The 22237-nt window shown below is 36.5% G+C and overlaps 1 pseudogene; it reads left to right on the top strand.

Annotated features, from left to right (window-relative positions):
* The first annotated feature begins 12004 nt into the window (after positions 1-12004).
* LOC133992608 (uncharacterized) lies at positions 12005-21173 on the top strand (annotated as a pseudogene).
* Positions 21174-22237: the final 1064 nt, after the last annotated feature.

Here is a 22237-nt window from a genome sequence, read left to right as displayed (position 1 = left end):
CAGTGAGCTATGGACAGCAGGGAGACATAAACCACAGCTTCTGGTGGTGATGGAGTGATGTTTTAGGTGATCAAAAGGATGGATAAAAAAAGGAAAACGACAGGGGTAAAATCAGGAGGGGATCTTGGAGAGGAAAACATTTTTGGACTTTAAAGGTAGAAAGACATGAAAAGCAACTGAGACTGAGATGTTTGACAGTGCAACACTTGGGATGAATATTATTGTAAATTGTAAAAGTAAACCCAAACTCTCAGATTCACCTTCCTTTATTTCCTATTTCTATTTCTGTTGTTCATACCACAACATGTAGTTTGGCAAAGAAACTTCAAAACAACATGATATACAGTTAGGTCCATAAATATTTGGCTCTGTAGACCCCCGCAATGGATTTGAAGTGCAGACTTTCAGCTTTAATTCAAGGGGCAATGTTAGGGATTGCCTCCTCAGTTGTTGTTGGTTTGTGGGTCTCTCTGCCTTAAGTTTTGTCTTCAGCAAGTGAAATGCATGTTTAATGAGGTTGAGATCAGGTAATTGACTCGTCCATTGCAGAATATTCCACTTCTTTGCTTTAAAAAAAGAACCTGGGTTGCCTTCACAGTATGTATTTGGGCATTGCCCATCTGTACTGTGAAGCGTGGTCCAATGACTTTGCTGAATTTGGGTGAATCTGAGCAGACAGTATATCCCTATACACCTCAGAATTCATCCAGTCGTCTGTCACATCATCAATAAACACTAGTGACCTAGTGCCATTAGAAGCCATGCATGCCCAACAATCACACTGCCTTCACCTTGTTTCACAGATGATGTGGTATGCTTTGAATCATGAGCCGTTCCAAGCCTTGTCCACACTTTTTTCTTCACATCATTATGGCACAGGTTGATCAGAGTTACATCTGTCCAAAGAAAGCTGTTCCCGAACTTCGCTGGCTTTTTAGATGTTTTTTTGGCAAATCTAATCTGGCCTTTCTATTCTCGAGGTTTATGAATGTTTTGCAACTTGAGGTGAACCTTCTGTATTTGCTCTCATGAGTTCTTCTCTTTATGGTAGACTTGGATAATGATATGTATATCTCCTGGAGAGTGTTCTTCACTTGGCTGGATGTTGTGAAGGGGTTTTTCTTAAACATGGAAAGGATCCTGCAATCATGCACCACTGCTGTCTTCCATGGACATCCAGGCCTTTTTGTGTTACCAAGTTCACCAGGCCCTTTTTTCCCCCTCAGAATGTACCAGAATGTTGATTTGGATACTACTAATGTTCTTGAGAGCTCTCTGATGGAATTGTTGTTGTTTTTGCAGCCTAAGGATGGCCTGTTTCACTTGCATTGAGAGGTCTTTTGATTTAATGTTGTACAGTAGGTTCACAGGAACAGCTTCCAAATGCAAAGGCCACACCTGGAATCAACTCCAGACATTTTAGCTGTTTAATTGATGAGGAAATAACAAAGGAATTGTCCACACCTGTCCATGAAACAGCTTTTAAACCAGTTGTCCAATTATTTATGGTCCCTTCAAAAAGAGGGTGGTAAATATTAAAGAGCCATAATTCCTAAACCCTTTATCCAATTTGGATGTGAATGCCCTCAAATTAAAGCTGGGGGTCTGCACATTAAATCCACATTCATATATATATATAGCTGTAAGTTGAATATGTTTTGATAAACAGTTAAAATAACAAAACTTGTGTCAGTGTCCAAATATTTATGGACCTAACTGTATATCATGGGGCAATTTACTTCAAGGTTACAGAGTAGATCTTAGGATGATAAATTGTCCTTGCATTTTTCTGCAAAATAGGTCAAAATGTTCACAGTGACACACACGGATGCACATGTGCGCATGTGCACAAGCACATTTACTCTTGTGTTGGATCAATTTACATTCCTGCCTACTTTTTTCTCTCATTTACATGGTGTGCGAGTGACTCCTGAACAGGGTAGGCAGCCTTGTGGAAGAATTAGGAAATGGTCCATTTCTGAGAACACAGTGGAATAGAAGCAGAGCAGCATATGTTGGGATTTGAATGGTCAATCGATGAATAACCCAGAGCTGTTTTTCTGTGCAGATTGGCAGCCATTGTGTAGTAGTATCTGTATGTGTGTGTGTGTGTTTGTGTGTGTGTGTGTGTGTGTGTGTGTGTGTGTGTGTGTGTGTGTGTGTGTGTGTGAGAGAGAGAGAGAGAGAGAGAGAGAGAGAGAGAGAGAGAGAGAGAGAGAGAGAGAGAGAGAGAGAGAGAGAGAGAGAGAGAGAGAGAGAGAGAGAAAGATGGGGGCATGGAGAAGAGGGGATTCATCCTTCCCCAAAGTATTACGCAGTGGTCAAAAATATTTGCAATGCCAGGAGGTATTTTGAAAAATATTTGAAAAAATTCAATACCATGCTGACCTTTTGCTAGGCATTTGCGAACAGATTCACTCTCCGTATAATCTGGCTCAGAGTCAGGGAGGATCTGTGTTACTATACTGTATCATGTTTTTGATTCTAAATTATGCTAATCTATTCTGCTTGTACATTTACTTTGATGTCTTTATTTAAATCTTTTGTTTTAATTTTACAAGTCAAAGTGGCATTAAAAGAATTTAGCAAAAAAAAACTAAAAATGTGATTAACATACAAGAAACTGCCTCTATAATTTAAGTTATATATTATCATATTATGTGTAATCAGATTTATTTCTCTTTCAAGTAGATTTTTACAAAGGTATATTATGTGCTTTACAATCCTTTATTGCTATTCTTTCATGTACCCATACACTATACTATACACTATATGCCTTCATACTGTATTTATGTATTTGTTTATTGTAAATCCTTCAATTCTGGTCACTCGCATACTGATGAAATTATGTGAAATATGCCTCATTCTACAAAGTGCCACCACAAGAGGGCAGAGACTATCCAAACACACAAACTAATGAGTTTACAATTCATTATATTAGACTGTATATGACACCAGCCCTTGTTTAGTGTGGGTGTACTTTCTTAATGATGGTGCCGGTGTAGTACTTTGGAGGAAATGTCCATTATTCCTCATCAGATAGAGAGCAGATAGAGAGCTGTACGGTAGAGAGGCATGAGTGAGTTTAAATGGAGAGAGATGAAGAGGATACAGTCAACAGCTTGTTGCCAAATAATGGCTTTATTTCAAAAGATTACCATACAGAAATGTATTGCTTTAAATTAAACTAGAAGTGAAGAGAATTATAGAAAATATCAGTTGTCCTACACCATGAATCAAGCCAAATCTAAAATGTAAGTTCAGTGTTACATTAGTGGACAGTATTGTCACTGATTTATACAGAAAACAATTTTTGTATATTTTCAAATTTAGTAAAATCCAAACAAAGGATAATTTAAAGTTTAGTATGAAGGGATGAAGGATTCAAAGCTTCACTGTCATATCCACAGACAATGAGTTACACTATGTGATAAAATTGCAAAAATGTTTCTGTCCTCTCTGATTGGCCTTCATAAAGCAAAACAAAATTTGAAAAATAAATATATAACAGAAGAAAAATCACAAAAGAAAAATAAACTATTATAAAATCATAAAAATGCAAAATGAGAGACAAGCTGTCAGTTTTAGCTCACACAGAGATTGTGTCTTCACTCTGCAGAGCAGAGACTTTGCTGAGTAATCGGCCCTGTAACAGTGATCGATGCTTGTTGGGGTAGATACAGTCCCACAAGTTGTAACACTGAGGAATAAAAATAACACAAACAAACATAACACAACCCACTGATTAGCTGTTAATATACTCACACTGATACAGTGACACAGTCCAACAAAGCAACCACACTGAGTGACAGACTGGCTTGCTGTTTAAGGTGACAGCATGTGGTTATATAGTGTAAATACACCTACAGTATGCTGTGCCACAGATACAAGCAATACTGCCATGACGGTAGCAATTTAAATTGGAATCAAACTGCTTAAAACAGGTGATGTCCTGAATAAACAGTTTGCATTTTGGCAAGTGAAAACATGAGTGAACATGTCATGCTTCTTAACATCAGTGTTACATGTGTTAGATTAGTGTTTAGTTTATATGTACAGTACGTCTCGCAACATGACCAAGCACCAGAACAACAAGAGTAATATATTCTGTGGCTGTTGTAGGGAAAGAGAAAGGCTGTGAAATGTGCAGTGAGGTGAAACATAAAAAGGTTTGCGACAGGATCTGACACTGTCATTTATTCAGCACACATAAAAAGCCATTTGTCACTTAATCTTTATTATCTGCAGAGCACTATGAGAACACCAGTACGACACAAAGCAAACCCTCCGTGATCAATCAGTATTTGTTGCCATTTTGATATAAATAATGAAAAATTAAAAATGCTGGCCCTTCACTGTCCTCTCTACCTCTCTTATCATTGCCCAGAGGCTTTTTCCTCCTTCAGATGAAGGCGAGTATGAGATACAGCTTGTCCTTCAACTCAGAGATTTACAGCCACAGCTCACAGACTTATTCAATTCATCAACAAGCCACAATGCAATACACATTCCAGCACCGATCCGGTAGACAGCACAGTACCTTTTAATCGTGTGCAAACAACATTTCGTGTTACCAAAAAACATGTTTGTTTTTTTTGGACAATTTTATACAGGGAGAATATTTTCAGAGCATGAAGCTATTTGTTTACTTAGCGCTTCCTTTCATTGCTGAGGTTGAATGGAGGCTAACGTCAATCATACCTCTGGACCTTAGTTGTGTTGCTAACTCCCTGTCTTTGCCCCTTATTATTACACAAGTTAATTGAATCTCAGTCCAGTACTGCCTTCCAGATGCTTCTGTGTGTATAAAGGTACAAAAGTGATGGAGCAGGTGTAGCAATATTTGCACTTAAGAGTATATCCACTGAATATCAGTTTGCTCTGGTCAGACATTTAAGAGAATAACTCTAGCTCTGTAAACGTGTTTCATTTAGTGCTGGGCAGTATTCCTATCGTCCTGTTTTCAAAAGATTCCTCTTTGACCCACATATAACAACAACAACAACAGAGAAAGACTTCAGTCTGAGATACAGCATACGGTTTGCTTGGCTTGCTAAAGATACACCAGGAAATGGGATATGGACAAAATGGCCATGACCTCAGACATTACTGCACACTAAAAGGAAAGGAATGCATCTTTGTCCATAACCGACTGTTGAACACAGGGATCACAAGATATTTATGTGTAATGGTTTGCAGAGGTGGTCAACTAACATCGTGGTGGAGTAATTGCTGTCATATTTCTCCAACGACTGAAACACGGCAATAAGAATTTACCAGCTATAGTCTCTGTGTGTACATGTTTGTGTGTCCCTGTGTGTAAACGAAGGAGGTGGATGGAAGTTTGTGTTTGGTGCTCAAAGCATCATCAGCACATGGCTATAAACACATACACATGTATTTTCACATTTTAGCCTTAGGTGAAAAACTGGTCAGATGACTTTCCACCCATGTTATCACCAGACAGAATAAGATTGTCCTCTTATGTTGTTTGTTACACTTACTATAAAGTATGTCACAAATAAGCCAGATAAGAAAGTTGAGTGACAGACAACACTTTTACTCAAAAAAAGATGTTATAGAATTTAATTGTAGACATTTTTATATATTTATATATTATTTTATTCATATATTACACATATATATTCATATAGTATTCATGCATTACTACACTAAGACTTTGGTAAACCAATTTCAAGCACCAAAACAGTTTGTCCATATGAGTAAAGGTAAGTTTTCACATTTTTAAACAGTCCTCTAGTTGAAAATTCTCTGGGCCTCATACTTGAGAAAGCTGAGATTGTTTTGAACATTTTGATATGAAACACTTATTATTATTTTATAGGCCAGTTCCTTTAAAAGGCAAATATATAAAACATATATAAAAGTCAAGAAAATACCCTAAGTCCACAGAGGCAAATATAGTTTCACAGTGTGTACAATCATGCTTACAGTTTTAGTTCAGTGTCATTGCTCTCATCTACCATGTGTCTATCTGCAGCAGGCAGCTGTTTTCAATCTTTTTTTAAGCTTTCGATATGGAAGATTTAAAATGCCTAAATAAAAATCTAATCAAACAAAGACTATCTGAAATACAATACACATTGTTACATTTCCTTTTCATGTAATGATTTACTTTGTTACAATTAAATGAAAAACACACTGTATGTCAAAATGACAATAATTTGCCATTTGCCTTCAATAAGTGAATATCCTTCTCAACGTGACATGAATTTTCCATGCCACATTATAATCAAATCCCAGAACAGAAAACAAAGTTAAGAGATGTATTGCATTTCAATGTTGAGCAGCATGGAGGATGCATCTCTATCTCAAAACAAGAAAATATTTTCTGCGCCTCGTCATGAAAATTAATGAAAGCGCTTTGCATTTATTATTAGCAGGTTTATGTTGCTCTCTGTTGGTCAGCCCTGAAATGCAAATACGCCTCTTCACTTTGTTTTACGTGTTGGGATTTGAAGGTAAATAATTATCCTTTTACAAATGTTTTTCAATGAATTCTGTCACAGTAAATGCATGTGTAACTTTATTTCTTTGTTTGATTTATTTTTATTTAGGCATTATAAATTGTCCATATCCAACCGCATTTCACAGTGGATGGATTTTGCTCTTACATCAGTAAAATAGTTTGAATGTCATCATGTGACCTGGGTTTGAAAATTCTCACGTATGATCTGTTATTATGTGACCAAGCTTCTATACTTGGACATGTTTGCACTTCAATGGCAACAGTGCAAATATCATCCATTGAGCAAGACAATTAAATTATAATGCTACAGCCTTACCACAATCAATTAGCCAGTAGACTGTTCACAACTCTAATACATCTAATGCAATGTGATGAAAATGGTTTTCTCAGTGTCGATGAAGCCAGGTACCTTCACTAACATGAGAAAATGGCCATGACTGTGGTTTATGTGAAAAGGCAGGCTGTCTCTCAGAGCTGAGGTTGTAAGATAAAATCTTGCCCATAAAAGCAGATTGAACTTAAACAGTACCAGAAGACAGTCAAAAGCAGGCCTCTACCTCTGAACCACCTGTTAATGGTTCTCCTCAGCTGATGAGAATCTGTAGAGGAGCTTCCTAAGACACAAGGATGAAGGTGCTCATTAGTCCATCAGTTTCCCCAACTGCTGAGAGGTGCTGGTTATGGAAGCATTTTTGAGAACCAAAAGATGATGATGCCATAGATGCTCTGTCTTCCTCTGTACCGTGGATATGCTGAGTAGAATTTGCCAAGGCTGTTGAACAAAAGTCCAGAGGTGGGCCTTTGCTTTTCTTATGGCCAAATCTTCCAAAGACAAACAGTGAAATGAGCCAAGATATGGCCTGTGGTGGTGCGGCAGCCAAATAATTTTAGCTGACCATGCATAATGTTTGCTAATTTAACTACATAATCAGAGAAATAGCCTGCTGTGTCCAAATGTGGCCTTGACTCTGCTGTTTGGTAAGTCCCCTCTTCCTCATATAAATTACATAACATTTTTTCCACTGTGCAAAACTAGCTAATGTAAAAACTGTAGCAAACAATATTTCCAAGGAACTGAGTCTCATTTGTATCATACCTGATGCCTCAGACTTCATTATCAAGCTTTCAGACTGGTCGAGGGATAAATATATATTTTAATATGAAATGAAAGACTTCAAACCCAAGCTGTGTATTTCACATAAAAAATGCTGCTACTAAGACATAAAACACATTGCCTTTTCCTAGACGGAAGTACACACTTGCCGGTCCATACTGTATAGCACAACTGATGCAAAGAAAAATGTAATGTATTCATAATAAATGCCACACATTACTTCAATGTGTAAATAAATAATAGAAATACAGCATGAAAAATGTAGATTACATAAGGCAAAATCTACTGTAAATATAAACTATGATGAAGATAGTTTTAAGATGAATTTCTGCTTTCATAATGAATGTTTTGTATAGCAATATAACGTCAGGGTGTTTCCATATATTTATATTTATATTCTATTTATATGATTTTGGCCATGTAGTGTGGGCAAAAATCAATAGCATGTTTTCCATGTGTGAAAACATGAAAATAATATTGTTGAGAAAAGGTGTAGACACAGTATGTTGCTGCACTGCTAATACAGATGTGTATGTAAATAAATAAACCAGGTTCTCTCTGCTCCAAGTTACATATGGCTGCTCAAAAAGTGTTTCTTTATGCTGTAAATGCTTATTCCAATCTTATCCTGTACATTTTAAACTAGACTCAGCTTCATCAATACATGCTTTTTCTCTTCATAGTCAATTTATGGCTGAGATCTAATCATGACTTACATTGTTACATTTACTTTTTATTTCTGTCAGTTATCTTTGTGTATGTTGTTGGTTTTCCAGCTTTTCTACTTTGAGGTTGTAACAAACTTGCATGAACTTAGAATGTGAACTTGAAGAGCACTGTCAAAGGAAATAGAAATTCAAAGATCTGTTTTTTTTCAAAAAGTACAGTTTCTGTTTATCTGTGCAGATGAGGATAGCACAATTGGTAAAGGACTTTTTCACTGAAATAGAAGCATATATTCCACTTAACAGTATGATAGAGCACAGTTTTCTGTTCATATTCTTTTATGATTTTTTTTCAGCTCCCACGAGTCTTTGATACAGGCTCTCAGACTAATAATAATAAAACAAACAAACAATTTTTATATTTTAATTAAAATGACTGGGTGTTTAATGGGAGTGTTTTGCAAGCCAGTTTAAGAAAGACCTCAGACAGCTATAATTACTTGAATGCTAGATCTGTAGAAAGTGTAATTAGTGTGTAGTGTTTTATTGCCACCTCTGTTAGAGTAAACCATAGATTGTATGGAGTAGACAAGCTATAGTGTGACAAAATGAGTTACATTGAACTCCCTTTTTTATTTCTAACAAACAGTATGGCAAAATCTTTTATTATGTCAAAAGACAGTGTGTTTCAACAGTTTACCCTATGTAATCCATTCCATCCAAAAAGTCAGTGCCCAATTTCAGTGTGTCACCTGCCAAACAAGTCTTCAAGGGACACAAAGATATCATCTCGACCCCCTCATGTACACCTGACATATAAATATTGTTTACTTTTTTACCTTGCAAGTTCTGTGAGTCTAAATCAGGCCATGCAGAGTTATGTAGGGCTGAGCCTAATAAAGGCAAAGCCCAGCAGTTTCCATTATTATATATAGAACCAGATGAGCAAATTATAGGTTGTGTTGCACAGCTGTAGTTGCAAGTTGCTACTAATGGTTTGAGCTGTTAGACTGTTATGCTAAGCTCAGAACGATGTGATACCTGATTCACAGAGAAAACAGTAAAGGACTTAATGCTGGTGACGTCGTGAGAGAACATTTTCGGTTATTTCAGTGAGCACACAATGAGAGTTAACTTACCTTGTGCATTGGGAGATACTGTATAACAGCCATTACAATGATCATTTGGTCTTTAACAGGAATCCTTGCTTACTGGTCAACATGATCAATTTTACTAAGCCACATCAAAATAATTGACAAATGGTCACAATCAACAACTGATTAACTTTAAAATCTTAACACACACTGGTTGCCAACTAACAGTTGATACAGTTATTACATTTGAAGCAACATTACAGTTTCATCAATAAATTCTGCTGTGTACTACTCCTAACTGACATGTTACAATGTGGATCTGTTTGAATATGCGATTATTTTATTTGGTGGCCCTATGAACTCAACTCACTGCAAATAAACAATGCAAATAGACAAAACACTAGCAAGTGAAGGAAATATCTTTACTAACTTGACAGTATATGCAGTATAATAATATGTATGATAGGTGAAGAGGTTTTCCTCCTTGGCTCGCGTTTCTTGTTGCAGTTCATTGAGCTCACCATACTTTTGAGTTGAATGTCAAAGGTCATTGAGACTCTTTGCTCCTTCACCAGCTTAAAAACAGTATTGAGTATTCAGTATAATTCTGTGAAAATAAAACTTCTATAAATTGAAGCAGCAGCACAGGAGGAAATAGGAAGAAGTACAAGAGTAGGCTATTTTGTGTTGATTTCATAACAAGCTGAGGCGTGCTGCACTTGTGAGCTCCATAATATTGTCGCAGAATGACACTACTCCACTGACATACCACTGTCATTTAAACACTGTCTGTCCATTATTTTTCCTTGATCATATTTGAGGAAGACTAATGATAATCTGATCTGTTACAAAAATTAAGAATCAATGAGACAACAAGGCAACGTTTAAAGCCTGTATATTTCTGTCTTTATCCTTTCTTTTCTTTTTCCATTTTTTCCCCAAATGACAAAGCATGTCTGTATAATTTTCCATATAATAGGGCATCAAAATGGCATCACTTATTGAGATCACCCTTGCCTATCATGCACTCATTGTTTTTACATATTTTAATGAAATACCAAATGGCACTTTTCTTTTCAGCTATGACAATGCAAATGTTCACATGGATTGCCCTAAAATCATGCTCCTGCTTTATTTTATAGAACATTTTAATTATATTGTGACATAAGGGTATTAGAATGAACAAACAAATCTATCACTCTAAAGATACCGCATGTGTTTTTAAAATATGCCATTCAAAATATGTGACTATTCTTCCATATCAAACGCATACTGTATATCCAGATTAAATATGATAAATTAAATTAAACTAAAAACTGGACAAAGAAGATTTACAGGTCAATGGTTTGCATGGAAACAGTACGACACTAAGGAAAGAATATTCAGCTCTCAGTTACACTATGTCACTCATGCGTTTCTCATTTGGAGCATCCCAGATGCCCCTCTCTCAGCTCTCAGGTCCCCTGATGTTGAAGAAATGGAAATACATGCAATCAGGATTCAACACATGAGGTCTCTATGATATAAATTCAGGACCATAGAGGTGACTGAATAATAACATTAATGAAATTTTTACATTGACTAAAAGTCCAAGTTCCCCTTCATTAATTTTGCACTCAGTCTTTAGAAATGGGAAATACATTGCACAAACGTTCTGATCCGTTCTGAGCCTGTATTGGCAATAAAACTGGTTCTGTCCACATAAGCTGTTTGCAATAAATTACATAAACTTTAACGTACTAGTTTGGGATAATGTTAACATTGTGTGAATGAATGCACATCATCAGGTAGATAAGAGCTCATAAGTGCAATCAATGTCTTTGAAATAAAGATGACAAAGCCGCAGGAAAACCCAAGAACACTGATTATCTCCCTAGAATTGCCACTGGCTGTCCAACCAACTGTCGTGTCACTAATCTTTTTACATCTGGTGGCTTTGTATTTCATATTCAGTACAGTCATATAAATAACATCCTTATCTTCTGTTCCCTCTAAAATGGAAAATGTGGGTTTTCATTTCGAGGCAGCTCTGCTTTGATTAGGGTTTTGGGCAAAGATGGACTTGATCAGTCTGTAAGAGGGAAAAAGCACACATTTCACAGGATTTCCTTCTTCACTGTACATGCATGTAATTGGAAATGTTTGATATACCCAGTAGATATAACTAAACAACCACATCATGTAACTGAATTACTTCAGTAGATTTTCACAAATCTAGAATTACGGCATGCAATGCCTCTGATGCATTGAGTGTATAACTCAGATATCAGTTTTCCTTTCTGTGAGAGGCAAATGTCTCTATTTTTATAAGGGACACAGGGTTTCCATCCAAACCTGAGACCTTCTTATTTGACCATGAATAGTGCTTTCCTCTGGAGTCTTAGATTGTTATTGTACAGAATGGCCTTATTCCTGTTAAAGGCCTGGAGCCCAAGCTGGGACATCTCTCCTTTAAATCAGCTTTGGGATCTCATAGACTGCACTGATTTCCTTGTAGGCCTTTGTGCTCTTAAGAAGTGATCACCCTCCTTCAATGCCCCGTGGATTAAACAGGGCAGGCTGGTTCACTCCTCTCTCACTCTGCTTCACAACGACTCTACCTTTGTAGCCAATAAAAGACTAACTAGAAAAGAATGAAGCGATGGGAGAATCAATCTACTGGAAGCCTCCCTACAGTTTTCTCATCATATCTCGTGTCGTATGTCATCTTGGATTGTAACACAAAAAGCAAAACTCAGTATGAGGGATGGTTTCTCAGCAAGTCAATGTGCAGAGAGGCTAGAGCGTGAAAGGGTTTCACAAGAAGTGTGGCATAAGTTGTGTTTAGGAGTTAAGTAGAGTGTGAATCAGAAAAGACAACTGTATGTCTATACAAGCTTCATGTGACTAATTGCTACAGTCAGTATGAATGTTTGTTTTCTATTAAATTTTGAATTTTCTATTTCTATTTCATACATATGGCTGTTTTATATTTACTGTGAAGGAACCATTATGTAAAAATCTACAAAATTATGGAAACTACAAAACATTTAATAATACAGCAGCTCATTTGCAAACAAGTGTTGAAGTAAACCCCGTTATTGCTCTTATGAGATTGTAAGATCCTTCATCAGCTTCACTCTGCATCAGACTGTAATTAATTATTTTACATTCATGCACAACCAGGTTAAAGCGCTTACTGACATATTTGTAATTATAGCTTGTGGATTTCATTGTATTGTTGTGACTATGCAGTGATATATAGTCATTTAGAGACACACTGAGACATTTATTAGTTAAAAGAGCTCAAAAATGAAACAGTGGATTACAAAACCTGAACATTTCACCCATTCTTTACACATGTAGTCTTGTCCCCCATACTGCTTCATTTTTATACGAGACGAATATGGTAAAATACTTGCTTTTTAAAGATAATTTACATGACTTGATTACACGCACATGAAATAATTTAGAATACATTTCTAAGTATAATCTTCTGTAGTTATTTATGAATATTTATTTAAATGTTCATAATATGAAATAGATTTATATTAATGGAATCATATATATAATCACAGTCAATAGATTTATAATTTGTGAATAAATCTCTGAAATTCATGTCAGGTACAAAGTGTATCACTGTAAAATCAATGTATCTTTTGATTCAGTGTTTCCAGTCTAATGTAAATATAACCTATACATTATAATCTATGTGATATTAAATATCTGTCTTTATTATTTTCAATACAGCTGCTACTGTACAGCATTATTGTATTACCTTTGGTCTGCTTGACTCTACTGTGTGACTACTCCATATCAGGGGATGAAGCTGTCTGTTCAGGTGATTGACACAAGCCCACATTAAGAGGTGGTTTTGGAAATTAGTCCGTGGAGACCCTTTGGAGCTGAGCTGGAGAAGGAGGGCTGTCTCTGAGAGGAGCCGTGCCTTTTTAACCCCACTCATTGGTATGCCGATGCGCGAGTGGCAAGCTGCTCTCTAAATGGCTGAGGCATTCTGGCTGGTACCCCCTCGACACGTTCCTGCACAGACAGACCCCGTGGAGAGCTGCCAACAATATGCAGCCTAGAATCCTCAAATTACAATGGGCCCAATTAATAATCACATAGTTAGTTCATATTTTATATCTTATAGAGAGCTCAGTAGAACAAAGGCTCCATTGGAAATTTACAGACTGTTTTTTTTCCTAACTATGACCAAGCTTTGCCTTAACACTTTGAACTTTGTGTTTTCATTCCCTTCGAATGCTAGAATTTGGGATTTTTTTAATGATGTGTGAGCTTGACCATTCTTTCACCCCCCTTTTAAGCCACTATTATGGGCAGATGTGTAAAAAATACATAATAATGAGATCACTAAGGGATGGTCATGAAACTTGAATGAGTCCATCTTGGAAGAAAACACTCTGAAATAAGATGTATACCTAAATCAGTAAAGCCAGCCTCTGACCAGTTAAGTTAAGCCCTTTTCCAAACATGGAATAGTTTAGTTACCAGTTTAAACTTGTGGTTTAGAAAATGTGGCCAGAGGAAGCAACATATTGTTTTTCCCTTCCCTTCATGCTGTATTCTACTCATGTGTCCCTGCACAAGGCCCAGATCCTCCACCTCCTAACAAGATCCTCTCATATATGTACACGGCACAAACATATTTAATTAACACAATGTTTTCATTCACAGTAACTCTATGAAGCATTTACAAGTGTTAGCCAATATCATGTCATTGTAACCACAGCTTGTGTTCAATGTTTTGTTAGTGTTGCATCTTATGTTACAGAATCACTTAGTCGTCTCCACGTAAATTTTCAGATTTTGACATGTTCATTTAAAGTTGTTAATCAGATGTAAATATGCAAAGCGGCTTCCCAGGGGCTCCCTTTGAAATGCAAATACAGGGTGCAAACAAAGGTGGAGTGGCTATAGGTTCTGATGCAGCAAAATCATGGAGGTGTAATATTGTTCATATCTCATTAAAATATGAAAGACATCAGACATCAACCTTTTATTAATGGGTTTGCTGTGTTTTGGGGGGTTTCATGATGATATTTGACGTTTTTTGAGTTTAATATCCATCACTCAAGAAAGGAAGCTTTTGTCAATTTACATTTAATCTATCTATCTATCTATCTATCTATCTATCTATCTATCTATCTATCTATCTATCTATCTATCTATCTATCTATCTATCTATCTATCTATCTATCTATCTATCTATCTATCTATCTATCTATCTATCTATCTATCTATCTATCTATCTATCTATCTATCTATCTATCTATCTATCTATCTATCTATCTATCTATCTATCTATCTATCTATCTATGCGGTAGAAAATATGCAATGGGAAAGCATTTAAAATCAGGTGGGAGGTTGGTGGGAGGCTTTAAGTGATTGTATGAAGGCAATTTATGAAAAGTGCCCCATTATGTGTTACATTATAATAACCTGTTATTACTTGTATAATTTTATGTGTTCATATGTTATGTTCATATAAATAAATAAGCTCTTTGAAAGGTTTTTCCAATTGCACTGTAGAGTTTGTCTTACAGTAAAACCTGAATGTCTCACTGGAGTAAGAATTCTTTTTTGCAGGACTGTTAACAAGAGATACTTGCACTAATAACAATAATAATAATGATCAGGTTTTTATCACATGGACCTGCTACGAAAAGATGACATTCTCCTGGAGAAGATAATTCCTCCTGGACCATCCCATAGGACAACATGTATCCCTTCCAAATATTTCTGGCATCAAGAGCAGAATATAATAGCATACTGCTTGTTGCATTAGGCAAAAAACATGCTAAGTTGAACTGACAGTTTCATTTTATACAGAGTATAAAAAATTACCATGTGCAACATAGTTTGTAGCATATTGATAGACAGCAATATATGGACAGTTGAATTCAGCCCTTTTGGTCAGCCAAAACTATGTCGATGATTTGCACCACACTCTCATGTCTACACATTTCCCATTTCAGGAGGAAAATTGGGATTCCTGAGTGTCTGAAGTACCATTTTCTAACTCTATGGAGTGGAAATAGGATTCAATTCCTGTTCAACACCTCTTCATTGACTAACCACCAAAAGCCAACTACAAAAAGAACCTTTATCAAACAACTTTTATAACTAGATTTCCATGCTTCTTAAAAGCATTTTTGGGGGTATTTCACAGATGTTTTAATGCTTTGTTAAAAAAAAAAGTGCACTAAAACACTAGAAAAGTCAAGTTTTGCGTAATTATTCATTGTGCCTTTGCAGAGATTGGTGAATGCAATTTTGTTTAAACAGAGTAACCCTGACCAATCCCTCTAGAGAGGTGTTTCGGCTCCCGGTGTGTACAGCCACTTAACCAGACTCACAGACATTAGCCACCCATGACTTTACTGCCAATCCAGATTCGACACCCACTGTACTCCCCATTAAAATTTTACAGGTCAAAAATTTAAAAGGCAGTTAAAGAAATGTTCTTTTTCATTACACATGACAAAAAAATGAGTAGGTCAGGCTGTGGCATAATGGCACAGTAATTAGTGCTTCATGGTTTGATAAAGTGTGACTGTAAATCAATGTAAGACTAATTAATCAATATTTTAATTATTAGACCTTTTAATGAGCATTTAGTGAAATTCCCCTGGATCCTGCTGCCATATTGGCCTCCTCTGTCATCATTAGAAATAACACAGAGGTTTTAATGTGTAGAATATGTCATCATCTTGCAACTAACAGTGACAACAAAGAGCTTTAATTCTTGGCTTTCACACTCTTGATGCTTAAGCAAGTCATGAATTAAAGTTTTCCCTAGATGTCCAGTTTCCAATTATATTCTCATTCTGATTTTCTTCACTATGTGTTTCTCAAACTGGCATGTACTAATTACATTCTCTATGTTTGATAACCCACTGAAGTCTTTTAACTGTACATGTCAATGATGAAAACCTATGAGACATTAAGAATGGTCACACATTTTGTAGCCATTCTTTGCAGTACCTTCAAATAAACTCACAATGCAGCCTAACTCAGTCACAGTTAAGAGCAACACCAGCATGTTGTTGCATAAATGTATACTGCACACTCAAGAAGCGTACTATACGTGAGACAAGAAACTCTGCTCCTTGCTGTATGCAACTTTGAAAGAAAGAGTTTTTGTATATCATAAATAAAATGTTGAAATAAATTCACAAGATTTTTTCTGATGAAGAGTTCCACAGTTGACAAAAGAGAATACATAGAATCCTTAACTTAATGGTTTAGATTGTGGTTTCTTCAAAGTCACAAATGACAAGTTAGTGTTTTTACCAAAATACAAGGGAAAAACTGGTCTTGGTGAACCAACAAGTCCTCCAAATGATATGACAAAATACTGCAATAACATATACAAGTGTTTTTTTCTGATCTGACACCCCTATGGACAGGATGACATAATTTTGTCAGTGACCTCTAAAACATTTGGAAAAATAAATGTGTTTTAATGATCAGAAAATTCTATGGTTGTTGGTTTTGAAAAAAAGTCTGGTTTAGCTTAAAATAAGTGCTAGTTAAGGTTAGCGAAACATTGTGATTTGGGTTAAAATTACCACTTTGTTAAGGTGACTGGACATGTCCTATACATTTAGTTTACCAATCTACAGCCTTAACTCTACCTTTAGTGGACTTTGTGTCTCTGTAATTATTTTCTTGTCCCATTTTCTTTTGAAATGGGTCTTTAGAAGAGATTTGTGGTGATAGACAGGGAAGATCTGCTGGTGAGGCCCAAACTTTTCTACAGACTGGGAGCAGCGATGGAAAAGGCTTGGTCACCTTTTGACCACTAATGTTTTGACAACTGCAACAGTGTTCAGAAAATGTGCTTAAGCAAATGAGAAAAAAAATCTGTAATTAAAAGTCAGTCTATTCTTTAGTAAAACGGACTCTGCATTTCCACCCATAATTAGCTTTAAATCAGTTGACTGACTGGCTCAGAATGACATAAATTAGAGGACAATCAGGTGAGAAAGTGAGTGTCAGGTTCTGAGTCTGTTCCAGCAGTGGCTACATGATTGTAAAGTGTCTTGGAAAATATTTTAAATAAAAATGATTATGCTCAATTTACAGACCATCAGCAATGTTACACTTCATTGTGAAATTAAACCTGCATCAAAATATCTGTCAATGCACTGTCACTCACACTAAGCACATTTAGCATCTTAACCATTTTAAGTCAAGTATCTAAAGCCCTCAACAAACACAGTGAGTAAGAACATCTACTAAACCAAAGACACGACTACATGACAATACATTTAAATAGGCACTGGGTGAAAGGGCTGCATCTGATTTAACAAGCAGAAATAGTTTAAATGTGAAAAGATGAAAGGGGTTAATTCTAATGACAGCACCTAGGTCTAACTTGTGCAGTTCCTATGGTAACCAACACATAAACACTGGGGTTTTTGCACCTTTGCACGGATATCTTGGCAATCAATTGGTATGACCGTACAGGGAACTCTTTGACTCTCTGTAGGTGTCGTTCTTTCTCTGTTCATGCTTTCCCTTATCATGTTAATGTGCTAATGTAACAGGGCTGTTATTGATTGGTGAAGTTCGTCAAAATGAATTTCTATATTCATTCTATATACCCTTTATTTCAAAGAAAGTTAATCATCTTGTTACTTTTTTATTTCAATGGAAAATATCCTATCTTATCTTTTGTTTGTTTTATTGGGTGTAACTATAGTGGCTGAAGTCATCAAATTGCCCCTTTCCCTTGCTTACAATTTCAATTGATTGATCGATTGATTGACTGATTGATTGATTGATTGATTGATTGATTGATTGATTGATTGATTGATTGATTGACAATTTCAGATGGGCTGTGTATTATATATTATATAAAATTTACTTTGATCAAAATCAAAGTGTATATTAAAAGACATGAGTAGTCTTGTCACATTTGGTGACTGTCCGTTAGCTTGTATAACAGTTAGGTGCTGTGCCTCATGCACTAGTGTTCTGAGTAAATATAGAACCAATATAAATGTTTGTTTAGTAATGTCAAGGTAGAAAACCCTGCATACACAATTTAATGTCACAGAGCAAAAATAAATGTCAGTTTAAGATAGTAAAGAAGTAATTAAATAAATATAAGTACTGTATAAGCAGAAGTAGTTAAAGTAATTAAAAGTAAGCATAAGAAAGTAATATAAATGGGCAAAGCAGTAGTAAGGCAACTTCCCACAATTACAAAGGCAGCCACAAGTTAGAAAATGTGATGTTGAGATTGTCGTTGTTGATTAGATTAGATTTTTCAAAGATGCTATAGTGGATGGTTGGACCACTGTGGTTTAACTGGATATCTTTAAACTTTACAGTTACAGGTGAAAAAATTACAACAGAAATAAACAAGTGTGCTGATTTCACATATCTCTGCAACTGAAATCAACTGACTACTTGGGAATTACTGTTGTTGTTACTGCAATGTCACAGTGATTAGGTCTATTCTGCAATTAATGTAAAATGGCATCTGCTTCCATGTGGCAGGATCTATATGTTTCACCATAACCACCAACTGCATTCATGTGTATGTTTGTATTTTCTATAAGGAGACATATTGCTGTTTTTAATGAGCACTGAAATAGCTTTTACATTTCTAATATAAATCTAGAAAATAGGATCATGGCATTTTAATTTGCTAAAACAAGATATTCCATAGAGATGCAATATGCACATTTGTATAAGGTTTCATTTTGTTCTTTTATTTTTCTGACAAAAGAGTTAACTAAGATAAATGTAGTCCCCATTTGCTCACTGACGATTTCAGCTACAAAGCAGGAGCTGTATATTTCACCATCACCACCAACAACATTCATGTGTTTGTCTAACAGCTGTGCTGCGTTGAGAAATAAATGCCATGAACTTGAGTGAAGTTGTCGAGGCGTCTCTTCAGTCTGCTTAGATTGAGCCGGAAAAGAGAGTTTAACAAACTGGCTCCTTTTTCACTAAGCCAAAACAAACTGCTGTTGCTGCTGCTTGCAATGCATCTTTAGAATATCAGTAGAAGACACTGATAGTTTACAGGTTGTGCACAGTTGTATTGTTATTGCATTATGGTGTTCTCCATTTTTAAGATGCTCCTCTGCCAGTTGTGCTCATGTGTCATGGTAAAGGTAGTACCAAGTAAAAGTACCCTGTTTGAAATAGGGCGCTTTCAAGTCGAGGCTCTAAAATTAGTATAATTTGTGATCAAAATGTAAATAACGCACACACCTCAGTGTTAGGGTTAGGAGGCAGAACAACCCAGGTTGAAGGTGCACTTCCAGTGCAAAGGCAACCCTTTCCAACCTCACCATCCAGGAAAGGAAGGCTGTGATAGCACTGAGCAAGGAACCAAAAAATCACAATCCTAACAGATGATAAAAGAAAATGCACAGTGGTCCTCAGCACAGCGGACTACCATGCCAGGGTCAGTGACATTGCATATGAAACACTGAGGTGAGATCCCTCCACTGGATACAAGAATGTTTACAACAGTCAAAGAAGGAGAACACCATTGCTTATATCTTGGAGAAGCTAACATAGGAAGCCAACATATATCTACCATCTTTACCCTCCTTGGTTGGTAACACTCCTCACCACGTTCAAAACTCCATGGACTTTGTGAACAATGTTCAGGGATTGAAACTGGACCCAGATGAAACTATGGTGTCCTATGTGACCTTAGTGTCTACATGCATCCCAACTATGGAGGTATTGGAAACTGTAAGGAAACGACTGCTACATGACAACACCCTGAACAATAGCGCCAATCTCAGCCCAGACCAGATTTACAAACTGCTGGACCTCTGTCTGAAGACCGGGATTTACAGACAAAAGCATGGCTGTGTGATGGGCTCACAAGTATCTCCCATTGTGGCCAACCTCTCCAAGGAAGAAGAATAAAGCAGAGCCCTGGACTCTTTAAGATGAACAGTACTGATATACATTAAGTTCACACACTTTTTTGGACTGTGCTGTACACACAGAGGAGGACAGGGACCTCCACATTGGAATAGACAGGAAATTCACACACACACTGGAGAAAAAGCTAACAGTTATCATAACCCTGCACCACACCAAACTGATAATGTACCAAGGTACCAATAATGTGCCCAGGCCCTAGAGAGGAACACAAACACCTGTAGGATGAACTTAAAACTTGCGGATATCCTAACAACCTCAAAACAGCCACAAGATCCAGGAAGAACAACAACTTTGTGGGTGATGGAAAAAAGAAGAATAAATGCAACAGCATAGTCATTCCTTACATGTCTGGAGTATTTGAGGAATTTAGGAGGATTTTCAACAAACACTGCATCAAACCTAGCAATGCACTAAGACAGAAACTGGTCCACTTGAAACACTGCAAACTCAAACACAACAAAAGCAATCTTCTGTATTCAGTCCAGTGCAGTGAGGACTGCACAGACTTGTGTATCGGGGAAAGTAAACTACTGTTAAGTATGTATATGGCTCAACACAGGAGGGCTAACTCCACAGGTCAAGACTCTTTATCTTTATCTTCTTTATCTTCATCTGAAATATAAGGGGCATTATTTTTTGAGGACAACGTGCATATTTTGGATAGGGAGGACTGATTGTTTGAAAGAGCCATTTATGTCAAGGTAGAGAAACCATCTCTCAACAGGGGAGGAGGTCTATGACTCCACTTATCTCCCACCTACAATGCTGTCCTTTCAACCTTTCCCAGGACATTTAACAGCCATTCAGTTTTGGCCTCATGTGACCACTCCAACGGCTGTCATATCTTGGCCTCGGGTGAGTCCAACAACTCTAAATGACTGTTGTTACAACAGCCAGGAGAATTAACAAACAAAGTAGTATCAATGACCTTGATGACCACCCCGCAGAGCTTAAACACCTGGTATTCCTGACCAGTCAGTTAGGACTGAAGAGGCCCCTTGGATGACAGGTGAACCATTTGCAAGTATTCTCAACCAAGTCCAGTTGCCCTCCATTCAACCCTCCTTGGATAATCATGACTTGGATGAATGAGAATATTCAGACATTCCAATAATGTGACTATACATCTAACAAACTATAGATATGTAGTTAAAACTCTGCATACTTTTCCCAAATGGACATATGCTGTTTGTACTGTACATACAGCCTATTCTCTAACTCTATTAACTATGTATTTAAAATATTTACATTATAATATTTAAAATTCCAATGTCCATCATTGCATTTAGTGGAAGATATAGCACCACTTATGCTGTAGCACTTACTTTCCTGCACTAATCTGTAAATAATTCTGTATTTTTGTACTTTTGGTTGGATGCTAACTGAATTTCATTGGCTGTGTACCAATATTCTGCACAACATCAATAAAGTTGAATCTAATCTAATTTTAAAAGGTTGGCACCACTACTGCAACATAGGCTTTCTTACACACAATATTTTGACATGTTGCAGTACGGAAAGCACAGGTGTAAATAATAACATTAATGATGGCTGAATTCCATTTAGATGCTTCAGTTTCAGGGTCACACTGTTGTTGCCTTCTGTGGTACTTGAATAGAACAGAGTCATCGTAATGTTACCTGTGCTTTCCCCACATAAATGTCAACATGTCTGCTGTGAAAAAGCCCCATTAATTGAGTTTACACAACTAAAGGAAAAAGAAAACAGATTAAATGCCACACCAGTTTTTTTTTGTTATTCTGGCTGATAAATCCTCTTCAAAACACAGGATTGATACCTGCTGAAACACCCAAACTGACACCCAAACAAACACTATAGACAAAAACTTCATCTGTGTTATTAATGTTTTAAGATGCTGTTATAGGTTTAAAGTATTTACATCTGTAATATATATAGACACAGGAGTGAAAACAGCCTAAAT

This window comes from Scomber scombrus, chromosome 13 (genome assembly GCF_963691925.1).
Source record: "Scomber scombrus chromosome 13, fScoSco1.1, whole genome shotgun sequence".
In the NCBI taxonomy this organism is placed as follows: Eukaryota; Metazoa; Chordata; class Actinopteri; order Scombriformes; family Scombridae; genus Scomber; species Scomber scombrus.
Note: the sequence above shows the minus strand (reverse complement) of the source record. Positions and strands in the feature narration are given on the sequence as shown.